We start from the raw sequence: 16,970 nt of genomic DNA on the forward strand, positions 1-16,970 counted from the left end.
GCCACAGCGGTAACGACCGCCGGGCTGGAGACTACAGGAGACTACAGTCTCCAGCCCGGTGGCTGTCACTAGGCCGCCCATGAGATTTTGACCCCACCCACCGCCATAGTTTCCGTGGTTTCAGTACCGCCACGGAAACCATGGCGGTAGGCACTATAGGTGCCAGGGAATTCCTTCCCTGGCACTGATAGGGGTCTCCCCTTTCCCCCCCTCCCCCTATCCAGAGTCCTCCTCCACCCTCTCCCTACCCCTCCCACCCCCCACATATACACACATACACGCATATACATACACACCCATACACACACGCATCCACACATGCATAGATTCATACACACTCACAACATACATCCAGGCACACACGCAATCACACGACACAACATGCTCGTACACACACACACACTCATGCACACACGCATTACACTCACAGACACGTATTCAAACACAGTCACACAAACCCCGCACACATGCACTAAACCCCCCCAACCCCCCTCTCCTGTCAGAGAACCCGACTTACCTGCTTGCAGTGGGTCCTCCAGCAGGAGATAGGATGTGGCGCTGCTGCTAGCAGCAGAGCCCTCCAGCAAAACACTGCCAGGCCATATCATGGAACACCTTACTGCTGTCTGCCGCCATGACTGTAGCCAGAATTCTGCCAGCCTTCTGGCGGAATTCCGGCTATGGTCATAATTCCATGAAGGGTTGGTAGCCATGGCGACCGTATGTTGGCGGCTGTCGTCGTGGCAGTAGGCGGCATTTGGCGCCAATGTCATAATGAGGGCCGATGTTTTTAAAATCGGTTGAAGAAAATGTCTAATGGTAATCTAACCCATCCAGTGAGATTTTCATATCAAACAGCCCATTGACTTTGAATTTGGGGGCATATTTATATAGAGTTTGCTCTGCCAATGCATCAGTTTTTTTGACACAGTGGCGGCACACTCAGTGCTCCATAGTTGCAAAGCAACTCATTTGACATAATGTTTCACTTTTCTCTCCTGTGCATCACTTTTTACATGTGGCACAACCAGCTGCATCAGGTAACGTAAATCACATGCAAGGTAGGCGTTCCCTCTTAAACACCTACTCAGAACTGATGCATATATATTTAAAAGCTTTTAGGGAAGTGACACATTGTTGGTAAATGACACGCAGAATCTAAAGTGCATCAAAATTCCTATGCCTCCTTAACCCAGGTAGAAAAATTACGCTTTGGCTCTGCAATAGGAATTTGACCAGCTGACGTCACTTTACACAATGGAATATGTTGACATTTCACATCTTTTCTAATAGTAGTGGGTCTACACATGTGTAAATCATATTGTAGGAACCCTTGACCAAGCTGGGACCAAGGCAACTATGATTCAGTCATCCTCTGCAGCAAGGTAATGTGAAGTTGTGTATGTCTTGCAAGGGACAGGCTAGGATTATCACTTCTCCATGGAGGAAGGGGTCCCCAATTCCAGGACGGCATTGACCAAAGGACAACAGGTACGTACACACTTAAGGTAGATAATACTTGTATTGTCATTTCACATTCCAACATAGACTTGTATTCACTTACATTACACTGTCACTCACTATGTCACACATACTCAATACTTCACATACTCAAAAGCATACTATGCCAATTGTAATGACACATAGACATACTGCATACATTACCTTTTACGTCCAGGAAAAATGTAAAAGTGTGTAAGGTGATATTTTACCATTTTATAGTCTTTTACACTGGTCCTAAAGCGTTAGGCCCCTTGTGTCTTGATTTTGATGCATAACATACGTTGCGTCCATACTTGGGCCAACTTCAGCGAGGTGCCACTTTTAGGGCTAATCCATAACGGCCATGTTCTCACAGATGCGTCAGAATTTTTGATGCACTTGATTCCTTATGCCGTGGTGCCCCCTAAGGTAACTGCATTTTTATTTCCTCCCAAACTTTTTTACGTGTGGATGTGTAAAGGGGAAAATGCATCTAATATTATTTAGACATGTGTAAAACACTGTTATGTATGAGAAATGGAATTGTGCACGAAATGTGTTCTATCCTAAATGCGAAGTCATTTCTTTGCATGCACAAGTTGTGTTAATGGATGTTTAGCACATGTTTCTGGAAAGTAATTGACCATTTCCCAAAACCACAAATACTCTCATATTTTTCATTTGCTTATTTCTTTTCATGCTTGGACCACATAGAAACCTTTGTAAATATCCCTACCATCCAAATTGAGCACACAAGCATAGATACACCTTATAATCCGTGCATCAACACATTATTTAATCCACATATCAGTTTTTTAAATGAGTTTTAATCCGGAAAGCCAGGCGTCAATGGTCTTCACATAGATATGGTACAATACTGCATCTAATAGACAGATGAAACACCGCCATGTCTTGGGAATGAAATAAAGTACAGGAGAAAATCGTACTTAAAAGGGAAGGGGGAATGGGAATTATCAATACAGACCAGATTGCAGACGCAGCATGGTATTGCATTTTATGAATATTTTATTAACATTCTTATTTGTATAGTACACACGCACTTCAGCGGATCTTTGTTACTAAGAATCCAAATGGAGAAACCGAAGAAGAGAAAAAAAAAAATCTAACTGCTTGGGTCTATCAGAAGAACACAGAATACAGAAAAGATTTAAACTAGGCTCACCTGAAATGTCTGTTATGCCAGTGTAATCTTATAATTTTGTGAATTCTGTTATACTTGTTATGCGAAATTCCCCAAATTATGAAATTATCCGATGTCATTTTCCCATGGGAGCTCAGAAACAAACTGAATGACCAGAACGAGAGCAGCAGTTGTTCCCAGCAATATTGTTTTTTCATTATTTTTATAGCGTGAATGCGTACTCGCATCCAAAATGAGTACAAGAATGCGTTCTATGTTAGCACATAGATTTGCGTAATTACACATAGGGCCAGATGTAGGAAGCATTTTGCATGGTGCAAACTGTGAAAATCGCAGTTTGCACCATGCAAAATGCTCATCGCGATGCTCATTCGCATTTTGCGAGTCGCAAAATGTGAATGCGACTCGCAAATAGGAAGGGGTGTCCCCTTCCTATTTGCGACTCGCACCGCAATGCCAAATTGCTTTGTGACCGCGAACGCAGTCGCAAAGCAATTCTCAGTTACCACCAGTGTCACACTGGTGGTAACCCATTCGCAAAAGGGAAGGGGACCCCATGGGCCCCCTTTCCCTTTGTGAATGTTGCCAAAAAGGTTTTTTTCAGAGCAGGCAGTGGTCCAATGGACCACTGCCTACTCTGAAAAAACGAAACCAAATGGTTTCGTTATTTTTTTTGTTTTGCAACTCGTTTTCCTTTAACCCCTTCGCTGCCAGGCCTTTTCCCCCTCCTGTGCCAGGCCTTCTTTTGGATATTTGGGGCAGTTCGCACTTAGGCCCTCATAACTTTTTGTCCACATAAGCTAGCCAAGCCAAATTTGCGTCCTTTTTTTCCAACATCCTAGGGATTCTAGAGGTACCCAGACTTTGTTGGTTCCCCTGAAGGAGGCCAAGAAATTAGCCAAAATACAGTGAAATTTTTTTTTTTTTCAAAAAGTGGAAAAAGTGGCTTCAGAAGAAGACTTGTGGTTTTTTTCCCTGAAAATGGCATCAACAAAGGGTTTGCTGTGCTAAAATCACCAGCTTTCCAGCTTTCAGGAACAGGCAGACTTAAATCAGAAAACCCAATTAGACGTCTTTTTTACACACTCTCTTATATTTGGAAGGAAAAAATGTAGAGAAAGACAAGGGGCAATAACACTTGTTTTTCTATTGTATGTTCCCCCAAGTCTCCCGATAAAAATTATACCTCACTTGTGCACGCGACAGGAAATGCCCCAAAACACAACGTGGACACATCACAATTTTTGACAGAAAACAGAGGTGTTTTTTGCAAAGTGCCTACCTGTAGATTTTGGCCTCTAGCTCAGCCGGCACCTGGGAAACCTACCAAACCTGTGCATTTTTGAAAACTAGAGACCTAGGGGAATCGAAGATGGGTTGACTTGTGGGGCTCTGACCAGGTTCTGTTACTCAGAATCCTTTTCAAACCTCAAAATTTGGCTAAAAAAACACGTTTTCCTCACATTTTGGTGACAGAAAGTACTGGAATCTGAGAGGAGCCACAAATTTCCTTCCACCCAGGGTTCCCCCAAGTCTCCCAATAAAAATGATACCTCACTTGTGTGGGTAGGCCTAGTGCCCCCAACAGGAAATGCCCCAAAACACAACGTGGACACATCACAGTTTTTGAAAGAAAACAGAGGTGTTTTTTGCAAAGTGCCTACCTGTAGATTTTAGCCAATAGCTCAGCCGGCACCTGGGGAAACCTACCAAACCTGTGCATTTTTTAAACCTAGAGACCTAGGGGTATTCAAGATGGGGTGACTTGTGGGGCTTTGACCAGGTTCTGTTACCCAGAATCCTTTGCAAACCTCAAAATTTGGCTAAAAAAACACGTTTTCCTCACATTTCAGTGACAGAAAGTTCTGGAATCTGAGAGGAGCCACAAATTTCCTTCCAACCAGCGTTACCCCAAGTCTCCCGATAAAATGATACCTCACTTGTGTCAGTAGGCCTAGCGCCCGCGACAGGAAATGCCCCAAAACGCAACGTGGACACATCCCAATTTTTTACATAAAACAGAGGTGTTTTTTGCAAAGTGCCTACCCGTAGATTTTGGCCTCTAGCTCAGCCGGAACCTAGGGAAATGTGGCAGGCGGAACGGTATAAATACAACAGAGAGAAATTGCGGTGATCAGGTAAGTGGTTTATTTAAGAGTTTTGCTTGTTTATAGTTTTTCCTTATGTTTACAGGGGGGGGTTGGTTAAGGTCTCTAGATGTCGTCTTCTAATCTTCTGATTGGGGTTTTTTCTTCTTCTTTCTCCTTTGTCTCTTAGTTGGCTTCCCCTCTGTCTCTCGGTTGGCTCCAGCGAGGATGTACCGGAAAAAGAAAACGCTACGGTAAGTGGGGCGCTAAATCTGGGTTTATGGTTTGTACAACTAAAGGGGAAGGGTTAAAAGGGTGAGGGGGTTTGGTGCTGGTAGTGAGTTAGGCAAAGTGATTAACAGACTTAAAGTGCACGTTTATATGGTTCACTCATGTCTAAATATGTGCTCTTTAAGATCCCTCCCAGCCCTCCCTTCACTCCTTCTCAGGTCCCTTCCCCAGTGCCCTCCTAATCGGTATATTCCCTCTGGTGTCCCACAGAGACCGTACCTTAGCAAGCCACAACCCTCCTGGGTCGTGGCTGGCGCTGGGGTGTCCCGTCAGCTGCGGTTCCTCTGTAACGTTCTCCTTCTCCAGTGCCTCGTCCGGAGTTGTAGTCGTGTCGGTCCTCTCTCGTTCGTCTGTTCCGGTTCCTCCGTTCTCCGTCTCTCTCCTTGCACCTTCTCCTTCTCTCTCCTCCTCCTCGATACTGTGGCCACCCTGCCTCTTCACAGCCGCGGCCCGGAAGCCCTCCTGGGTTTCCGCGGTAACCAGGGGATGCCATCCTCCGTCATCGAGCGTTCCCACGGCAATGTGGCAACGCGGAAATGACGTGGCGGAACTATCCGAAACGTCGGTAATGTCCAGCGCCGAGGAAGTGTTCGGGATCACCCGATCACAGGAAACCTACCCAACCTGTGCATTTTTTAAAACTAAAGACCTAAGGGAATCCAAGATGGGGTGACTTGTGGGGCTCTGACCAGGTTCTGTTACCCAGAATCCCTTGCAAACCTCAAAATTTGGCTAAAAAAACACGTTTTCCTCATATTTTGGTGACAGAAAGTTCTGGAATCTGAGAGGAGCCACAACTTTCCTTCCAGCCAGCATTCTCCCAAGTCTCCCGATAAAAATGATACCTCACTTGTGTGGGTGGCATGCTTCATCATCGGGGTAACACCTGAGACACCTAGCGTGTCTCAAGTGTGCTGCGGCGGCTGATTACAGCGGAGCAGGTTTTGTCATTTGTACCACACATACTGGTTGGATTTGGCACAAGGGTGAGTGATGGTTCAGTAGATAAAATTTTATTAACAAGAGATTTCACAAAAGTGAAATGCACTGGTAATAACTGAAAGGCCAAAACACTGAACCAAAGACTCACAGCTCGTGAGCTGTAAAGCCACGGCAAGGCACCAACCGCTTTACAGTCCATTCACACACCTTTCATACATGATATGCACAAGACCACTCACGCCGCCAGCCACGGGCCCAGCACATTACAACACTCGCATCGACAGACAGCGCCAGTCAAGGGCCCATCACTTTCATATGCCCACATGCCTGATACAGCAATCACACCAGCTGATGAGTGTGTGGACTGGGGTTTGGCTGGCACCGCTAGCCAAGCGCCACCCCAAGCACACCGCCAGCCAAGCGCCACCCCAAGCACACCGCCAGCCAAGCGCCACCCCACTCACACTGCCAGCCAAGCGCTACCCCACGCACACCGCCAGCCAAGTGCCACCCGAAGCACACCACCAGCCAAGCACCACCCCAAGCACACCGCCAGACAAGCGCCATCCCAAGCACACCGCCAGCCAAGCGCCACCCCACGCACACCGCCAGCCAAGTGCCACCCCACCCACACCGCCCGCCAAGCACCACCCCACCCACACCGCCAGCCAAGCGCCACACCACCGTCACCGCCAGCCAAGCGCCACCCCACCCATACCGCCAGCCAAGCGCCACCCCAAGCACACCGCCAGCCAAGCGCCACCCCACGCACACTGCCATCACTTTTTTTGTTTATAAACAACAAAGAAACCACTAACTAATTATACAAAAAGTACAAAACTACAAACACAAAAGCTCTAACTAAATACATGACAGTGATGCCAACCGTGAAACTCAACATATGAAAATATAAAACAGACAGTTTACGCTCACGGTATTTCCCCAAAATATTTCCTTGTGTGGTAACTTCTAAAACAGCTGGGCACACACAGCCCAGGCTTTGAAGGGCATTTGGGGCAGTACATCCGGCTCTCCCTCTGGATTAATCTCCGGGCACATACTCTACATTTCTTTGTGGGCAAGTCTTTTTTGGGAGTGGGAGGAATGTGATATGGAAAGTGACGATCTTTCAATCTAGCTACATCCTCCACCACTTCTACTCTAGGAACTCTTGCCTGTTCCACCACAATAAGGCTTTCTATCATTGACTCCTGAAATTTAACAAATGTCATCCTTGACTCAGGTGAACAATCCTTGAATACAATAAAAGCATTAAAAGTTGCCAAATGAAATAAATGTAGGGCCAACTTTTTATACCACACGTAGGACTTACGAAGAGCAGTGTAAGGTTCCAACCTCTGATCTACTCTATCAACACCACCCATGTGCCTATTGTAGTCCAAAATGCACGCAGGTTTGCGCACTTCCGCAACCTGACCCCAAACAGTCACAGGGGAAGTACTCTCATCATGGATGGTAGACAGCATGTACACATCCCTCCTGTCTGAAAATTTCAGAGCTTGCAGCTCATTATTCCGCAAGGCACTGCACTGTCCCCTCTCAAGTTTTTTACAGACAAGCTCCCTTGGATAGCCTTTCCGGTTAGAATGGATTTTGCCACAAGCAACAGTGTCCACTCTAAGCAGCTCCTTGAACAACTGCACTCCAGTGTAGAAATTATCTACGTACAAATGGTGACCTTTGTTAAACTGTTGTCTACCAAGTTCCCACACAATTTTTTTGCTAAATCCAAAAGTGGACGGACAATACTGGAATCCCTACCAGTGTAGACCCGGAAATTATACACATATCCTGTACTGCTTTCTGACAGCATATACAATTTAATCCCATACCATGGCCTCTTACAAGGAATGTACTGCTTAAAAACTAAACGCCCCTTGAAAAGGACCAAAGACTCGTCCACACTTATCTCTTTGCCTGGAACATAGACCTCTGAAAAACGATCTACAAAATGATCAAGGGCAGGCCTAATCTTAAAAAGACGGTCACAATCAGGGTGATCTTGTGGCAAGGCTAAAGCATTGTCTACAAAATGCAGCATACGAAGAAGAAGCAAATAGCGATTACGTGTCATAGTTGCAGGAAATATAGCCGTTGCCATCAAGGGACTAGTAGACCAATAAGAAGCCAGTGACGGCTTCCTGATCAACCCCATCAAAAAAGTCAAACCTAAAAACTTTTTCATCTCTTCCAGATATGTGGTAACCCACTGAGTAGCTCTAGACTGAGGCTTAAGTCTGGCAGCGTTGTCCCACAAATATTGCTCGGCATACAAATTAGTCTGCTCCACAATCTCTTCCAAAAATACATCGTCCATAAACAAGTGAAAGAAATGGACAGGCAAAAAGTTTTCCGTATTGACTCTACACCCTGGGAGACCAGTAAATGCAGGAAACTGTGGCTGCTCCATGTTTGGGGCAATCCAGGTGTCAGGTCTTCTAATGGGAAACCCTTCAGCCCCAGGCTGCTGCACTCTTGACACATCAATGTACTCCTCTACAACAGGCCCTTCATCTGCACTGAGAGTAGCTTCCTCATCAGAAGAATAGTCTCGGACAGAAAACTCACTGCCAGAATCTCTCACTTCCTCCTCTGCCTCAGATGCAGAGTCAGTCACGTAATCATGGTCTGAAGACAACTCAAAGAGCAAGCCAACAACCTGCTGAGCGGTCACTCTGAGGCTAGCCATGATCCTCACTAACAACAAATGGATTGCCAACAACAACTAGCACTAAAATAAGTAATAAACAAAGTGTAGCTTTATCACAAAGAGTTATGTACTAAAAAACTATACCACTCACTTGCCTGAAAAAGCTTCTCACCAAGCAACTACTCTGCACAGACACAGCAATCACCAATGATATCCCACTAAAAAGAAAAAAGAAAAAAGCAAGTTAGACATATGACAACACAAAAATCATTGTGCTCAAATCTAAGGACAATTTCATACACAATACTGCATTTAGTACACCACCTACAAACATGTCATTCATGCATGTCAACAATACTCCTTTGGAGTAAATTGCTTTCACTTACCTAAAACATGCAACTATGCAAACCGCAGGACAACTACTGCCAAAACTGCAAGGATCCACAGCAAAGGAAGCAAAAGCTTTGAACTAGAACAAAAAGAAGAAATAAATTGTTATAATCACAAATATAAATACTTCGCCAGTTGACAAACACCCCACCACCAAGAACTTAGAAATTGTCCTTGGTGCCTAAGTGGATTCTGCCCCCCTTGGGGGCAGCGGGGGGCGTAAAAGAAATTGGCCGTGGCAGAAATGGGCAACAGCTCTGTGCCCCCTTTAGGGGGCGACCCTTCCCAAAGGGGGCACCCCCAGCACAAAACAAAAAAAGGAGAACAAAAAAAAAAAATCCCTGGTGTATTGGTGGTTTCTGCCCTCCTTGGGGGCAGATGAGCCTACTAAAATAGGCCCATCTGCCAGATGGGCAATACGAAATTTCCCCACTTTGGGAGGGCGACCCTTGCCCAAGGGGTGCCCCCAAACACACACCACACACACACCACACAATCCCTGGCGCCCAGTGTGTTTCGACCCCCCCAGGGGCCAGATCATCCAGAAACATGACTGATCTGCCCTTGGGGGTGCCGAAACAGGAAAATAAAAAAGCCCCCCAGGTGAGCGACCCTTGCCCAAGGGGTTGCCCCCAAAATAAACGTATAAAAGTAAATCCCTGGTGTCTAGTGGGTTTCGCCCCCCCCACCGGGGGCAGATCGGCCGAAAAATCGGCCGATCTGCCCCCGGGGGGGGGAGAAATACTAAATAAAATAGCCCCCCAGGGGAGCGACCCTTGCCCAAGGGGTCACCCCAAAAATAACTTATAAAACGAAATCCCTGTTGTCTAGTGGATTTCGCCCCCCCCGGGGGCAGATCGGCCGAAAAATCGGCGATCTGCCCCCAGGGGGGGGGGGCGAAATACTAAATAAAATAGCCCCCTAGGGGAGCGACCCTTGCCCAAGGGGTCACCCCCAAAATAAACAAACAAAACGAAACCCCCCCCCGGGGGCAGATCAGCTGAAAATTTGGCCGATCTACCCCCAGGGGGGTGAAATATAAAATAAAATAGCCCCCCAGGGGAGCGACACTTGCCCAAGGGGTCGCTCCCAAAAAGTAATAAAACAAAAAATCCCTGGTGTCTAGTGGAGATTCCTGCTCCACGATCGCGGGCCCTGACCACGATCGTGGAGCAGGAATCTAGTGAAAACAGGCACAGGGGGAAAGGAAAAACCCTTTCCTTTCCCCCCGGGTCTGTTTCCCCCCCCAAACCCCCAAAAAGGGAAGGACTTACCCAAAGGAAGTCCTCTTCCCTCGACGCGCTGGAAGCAAATGGCTTCCAGCGCGTCCCGGCAATACTTGATGACGTTGGCTCGCTGTGCACGCGCTGACGTCATCAGATTGCCGGGGGTTCGGGGGTGGAAGGGGAAGGGCTTCGCCTTCCATCCCTGCCTTGGGGGGGTGGGTGAGGTGCACATGGAGGGAGCGCTAGCGCTCCCCCCAGTTCCCGGGTGTAGGACGAGGTGACCTCGTCCAATGCACCCTAGGGGTTAAGGAAAACGGGCTGCAAAATAAAAAAAAAACTGCTTTATTTAAAAAGCAGTCACAGACATGGAGGTCTGCTGTCTTCAGCAGGCCACCATCCCTGTGAGTGCAGGGACTCGCTTTGGGGTCGCAAAATGCGACCCACCTCATTAAAATTAATGAGGTTGCGACCCCATAGCGAATCGCAGACGATGGCTGAGGCACTGTTCTGCATCTGCATTTGCGATCTGGAAATTGCGAGTCGCACCGACTCGCAATTTCCGAATCGCAAATGCGGAAATTGCTACATCTGGCCCATAATTTCATATTTTTGGCGAAACTTTACGTAATTAAACAAACAGTAAAGTGTGTAAGTTTGTATACACCCCTAGTTTTAAGTGAATAGAGCTGGTCAGACGAAAAATCTCTGAGCTGGGGTCTTGGTATAAAAAAGGTTTTGCTTCAACACAGAAGCAGTTTGATACATTAACGATTCGGCATCAAGAGATCATCCGATGGCAGAGGCTTCAAAGGCACATGAGGGCGTCATGTGGTATGAAAGAATGCAGGGTCCTGCCCATCCTGTAAAACACCGGATGAGTCAAACAGTGCTTTAAAGTGAGATTCATGTTTCGCCGGCAACCAGTGTAACAAGCCTATATGACATCTTTTGATGCCTGCTAGTACTCCCTTACCCTTAAAGCCAGGAGCTTATTTAAGGCAGTCAGTAATACATATTGAATAATTTGCCTCCAGTGAAACCCTGCCTGATCTCTGTGATCCTGGCAAGAGCGCGGAGTAGAGTAACCTGGTGGATGTTAGGGGTCATTTCTGGGTTTTTCAGCCGAGGTGAGTGTAGTGTCGACAGCTGCTGGCACTAAGTGTGAACAAAATGCAAAGCACACGTTTGACTAATGTTCGTTTGTGACAAGGTGTGGCTGACAGACAGCACTCTCCTGTTCCGACCTCTGATCGCATGCCTGTGTTGCATTTAGCCACACCCTGGACCACGCCTTTATTTATACATACTGCTCCACGACCAGGACAGACTATAATGGTCAAACAAAATGGGGGGAAAACACAGTAGCACCTTTTATTAATAACATTCCCTCCAGTCTCCTCGCTAATGGTAGTGTCCAGTGACCAGTTACGTCACTGGTGGGCGACAATACATTCCTCCTAAAAATCAAAACAAGATACTTAGATCACATGCTATTGAGTTACACATCCAACAGGTGATCACGTAGCCTCACTGATGGGGCTGGGTTGCTGCGCAAATGGTACCTCATGCCGTCCGACCTTCCTGGACCAGTGTTTTGACTCAAGCCACTCCACGGGATAGCATCTAGAGTGGATATCTGCGAAGTGTCATCCAACACTTCGGGACTAGGCTCACCACCGGCATCTCCATCAGGCAGTGACAACAGATCATCCTACGTTACTGCCAGGTCCGGCTCTCGCAGGATGCCTGTTGAGGGATGAAATCTCTTAAATAGAGAAATGTTGTGGGTCACTATGTCAGCGCCACGTTGGGCTGCTTTAGAAGATCCATTTTGATGGATGATTGTCCAGGGAACACGGTCAAAAGGCATGTGGAATTTACTGCCTGCAGACAGTTCCTTCAACAGCACCTTATCACCAACTCTGAGGTCTGATGGTATAGCCTGTCGGCGGCGACTTACGTATCGATTTGTAGCAGATCGTCGCTCTTGGAGTCAGCCACTGCCCTCCCGAATACCACATGTCCAGGAGCTCGACTATTGGTGGAGAGGGGAGTCTGGCGATAGTTTCATAAAAACTAATATATAGCATAATCACTGGACTGGCTACTAGCATGAGAAATGCGTATACTTTGTTTAAAGTTCTCAGGAAGTGCTCAACTTCGCCTTTGGCCTGGGGCCACCACAGCGTGATCAGCCGATGTCGGATACCAGCACTTTCAAAGTACTCCATCAGGTATTGACTCTGAAAGGGCAGGCCATTGTCAGTCTTGATCTCGGAGATGAGACCATGAGTGGACATGATTTTCTCAATGTGGGGTATCACTACTTTGGCTGTGAGAGCATGTATGATCTCTACTTCTGGGTATTTTGAAAAGTCATCAATCATGACCATAGTGAAGCGGCCATCTGGGAGGCTTCCAAAGTCAAGACTTGCTGATATTCATGGCGACCCGGGACTGGGCTCGGTTTCAACTGGAGCCTTTCGACTGGTTTCTCTGGATGCTTGGCACCACTCACATGACCCCACCACGCTTTCTACTCGTTCATCTATGAGGGGAACCATACTTTGGACCTCAGATGGCTCTTGGTCTTGAACATGCCTTGGTGACCACTGTGAGCCAATTGCACTACTCTGGCTGTGAGAGAGACGGTATTACTAGCCTGCACCCTCTGAGAAGAGATCCATCTGCATCCACCGTTAGCTCCTCTCGAACATTGTACAAGCTTCCTAGAATTTGATGGGAGACAGAAGTTAGGGTTGGCCGCTGCTTCTTCACTACGTACCACTGGTTGGTCTGGATCGCTCTCAATGCCTTCCGAAGGCATTCATCACTGGCTGAAGCTTGGACTATCTCACTCACGGCTAAGGGTAATGGCCTGGACCAGTCCGAGATGTATTTGACATACTCTTCTGTTTCTTGTGTGTCGTGTACTTCACTGTCTGAGGCTGCTCGGGGTGTCTCAACAGATAATCCGCAGGATTATCAGACCCCGGATAATACTCCAACTGACATCTGTAGTCCTGTAATTGGAGCATCCATTTCTCTATACTAGGAGTGGGCTTTGATGCTGTACCATTGAACAGGGGTATGATGGGTTTGTGGTTGGTTGTTACTAGGAAGGGGTGACCATACACATAAATGTGGAAATGTCTACAGCCCCAGTGCACAGAGATTGCTTCCTTCTCTATCTGGGAGTATCTTTGCTCTGTTTCAGTTAAAGACCTGCTGGCAAAGGCTACTGGGGACCAGTCACCTCCATCTTTCTTCTGGAACAACAAAGCTCCCAGTCCTTTCGGTCCTGCATCGACTGCGACTTTGGTTTCCTTACTGGAGTTAAAGTACCTCAGAATCGTATCACTGGACAGGGCACCCTGGATGGCTTCAAATGCTGCTTGTTCAGTCGAGCTCCAGGTCTATGGTTCCGACAATTTGGTCAAGTTTCGCAGAGGTTGAGTGAGAGATGACAAGTCTTTGATAAAATGGCCACAGTAGTTCACCATGCCTAAAAAACTTCTAAATTCCTTCACACAGGTAGGAGCGGGTGCAACTTTGACATCTCACACTTTTGCATGGTCCTGTGCTACTCCGTCGGCTGAGAATATGTATCCCAAAAATTGTATCCAGTTCGTCAAGAACTCATATTTTCTGCTGTGTAGTGTTCGGCCCGATTCCTGAATTCTCTGTAGCACACTTCTGAGCCTTGAGTGGTGTTCCGCTGTGGTCGGCGCGTGAATCCGGATGTCATCAATGACATTAATCTTGCCTGTCCGGTCTGCAATAGTTTGTGTATCACGTTTTGGAAGACTTCAGATGCACTGGAGATTCCAAAGTTCAGATGGTTGTACCTCCTCAATCCTACGTGAGTGGAAAACGTTGTGATGTAATGCGACTCTTTAGACAATACCAGCTGATGGTTCCCTGACCTGACCGTAGGTCAAACTTTGAACACCAGAAAGACCCACTGAGCTCACCCAATATGTTGTCGATCGTGGGTGTTAGGTGTCTCTCTCGTTTGAAGGCGACATTAGGGAGGCGCATGTCTACACAGATGCGGACTTCTCCAGGTTGTTTAGGCGTTTGTGCTACTACGATTGGTGAAACCCAAGGCGTTGGTCCTGTTACCCTCTCTATGATGCCCGTTTTCTCAAGGTGATCTAGCTCCTTTTCCATCTGTGGTCTTAGGTGGAACGCAATACGCCGGTGGTGAAGTGCGACCAGTTGCACAGTTTTGTCAATGTGTAACTTCACCTCTTTGCCCCTCAAATACCAGATTCCTTCAAACACTTCTTGATATTGGGTGAGGAGTTCTGTCACCAATTCCCAGTGTATTCTGAATGCAAAAGTGATCACCCTTAGGTCTTCCGCTTCCTTGCAACCTAGCAACATTCCATGTCCTTCCTCTACTACGTACACTCTTGCGGGGATGGCTTTGGATTCATATGTGATGGTGGTTTTGAAGACACCTTTCAAGGCCAACGGTGTACTCTGCCCATAGGCATACACTTTGATCTTGGCTTTGGTCAACACTGGGACTGGAGTCATCTGACGGTGCTCGTCTGCAGCCAGGATGTTTATCGACGCTCCGGTGTTGACAACTGCTAGAATTTCATGGGTGCCTACTTGGATTTGGCATCTTGGTAGTTTCGTTGACGATTTGGCAGTGTTTCCAATTGTAAATAGGGAATGAATGACGTGCTCCTCAGCTTCATCTTCGTCCATGTCTCTGCCGTGTTCTGACTTGCTTGTCTTTGCGTTGACAGATGCACTGCCAGTTCGTCTTTTCTTCAACCTGCATACCTTTACAAAATGGTGTAATTTTCCACAGCCTGCACATTTCTTTCCCCTTGCCGGGCATTCAGATTGTCTGTGTGACAGTCTGCCGCAGTATCCAAACTGTCTTGTTGGTGGTTTATATGTGCAGTACTTTGCTTTGCTCGTGGGTGAAACTACCACATTGACGGTCTCCTCTTTTATGAGTCTTTGTAGGGCTGCCTCCATATGAGACACCCAAGCTTTTGACAACTCCTTTGTGTGTCCCATCATTAGGATGTCGGACAGGGACCTTCCTGACTCTTCAAGGATCCGTTCTCTGAGTTTTATCGACTCACATCCTTGTTTTATTTGCCCTCTTATCTCTTCTGCTTCGTCTGCGAATCTGCACATGCTAGCCAGGTCTCTCAACCTCATGTGAAGTGAGTCTGTTGACTCTTCTGCTTGTTGGCGGGCTTGTCTGAAGACAAAACACTCCTAATCAGTCTATTTAGGGTGGCGATCAAGGTGATGTGCATTTTGGGGGCATCTTCAAGGAGGTTTTTAGAAATTTTGTAGATATCCTTACCCCCTAAAAATTCAGAATCATGGTGCTCTTCTGAGTGTTCTCCACTTTGGTGGCTTAAAAAAATAGTAGGACCCTCTCCACCCAGTCTCTCCACCTTGGAGCTTGGAGCTCCAGCAGAAGGGACCCCGTTGACAAGGAAAGGTTCTACAGGCAGAATGGCTGACATTATGTGAGTGGGTAAGTATGCCTGCTGTGCGGTAAGTCAGAAGCAGGGTAAGCAGATGTTGTTGCACTCACCAGACCACCACTTGCAGGGATGCGTGATGGGACAAACCTTGATTAGTCTTCAGACCAGGTGTAGCAGAAAATACAAAGGATTGTGGGCATGTGTGGGCACACGTGCAGGAAGGTGGAGAAGGTGGGCCCGCATGTCCTGAAGGGCGGCCTTGCCCTGGGCTGTGACAAGACCGCAGTGTGGTAGCAGCAGACTCGGGGCTTAGCGGGCGTGGTGGGCAGGGCTGACAGCACAGGCCTCCCAGAGAGCGGCGTGTCCCATGATCATGCAGTAGCCGTGCACGCAGCAGATCTGCTGGGAGTCACAGCAGGCCCTGGAGCTTGGCGTCAGTGGCACTCTTCAGGTGTGCACCGGACTGAAAAGCATCGGTCCACGTGGCATGAGCACTGTGATGGGAGTGGCTGCCACGGGGCAAACGGCACGGCAGGTGCGACCCTTGTCACCAAAATGTAGTGTCAGCGGCTGCCGGCACTAGGTGTGAACAAAAAGCAAAGCACAGGTCTGAATAATGTTCGTTCGCGACAAGGTGTGGCTGACGGACGGCACTCTCCTGTTCCGGCCTCTGATCGCATGCCCGTGTCGCATCTAGCCACACCCCAGACCACGCCTTTATTTATACATATTGGTCCACAACAAGGGCAAAGTATAATGGGCAAACAGAAAGGGGGGAAAACACAGTAGCATCTTTTATTAATAACATTCTCTCCAGTCTCCTCTCTAAAGGTAGTGTCCAGCGAACAGTTACGTCACCAGTGCGCAACACTTTAGTGAGATCACTTCTTGCTTGCCCATATTTGGAATAATGACAGGGGAAAAATGTTTTTTCAAGTCAAATATCTTACTATAAATAGAAGCAACCCACTGATTGCAAGCTAGCATCAGAGATTATATAATTGGGGGAGCCTGATGCGCTTCTCAGTGCCTGTTTTGTCTCAGATTTATTTGTACTTAGATCACATTGAAGTGCTTAGTGTTACATGAGTATGGATACACCAGAAATGTACATCAGAATGAATCTGTTACAGAAATCCATTTCTATTAACAGTATTGGACCATAATTACTTAATGTATGGAGAAAGAAGAAAGTGTAGCATAGCTACTGGGTGTGGGCATTGAAGGAGACATTTAATCAGGAAAACATTC

Source organism: Pleurodeles waltl, chromosome 8, assembly GCF_031143425.1.
Source record: "Pleurodeles waltl isolate 20211129_DDA chromosome 8, aPleWal1.hap1.20221129, whole genome shotgun sequence".
In the NCBI taxonomy this organism is placed as follows: domain Eukaryota; kingdom Metazoa; phylum Chordata; class Amphibia; order Caudata; family Salamandridae; genus Pleurodeles; species Pleurodeles waltl.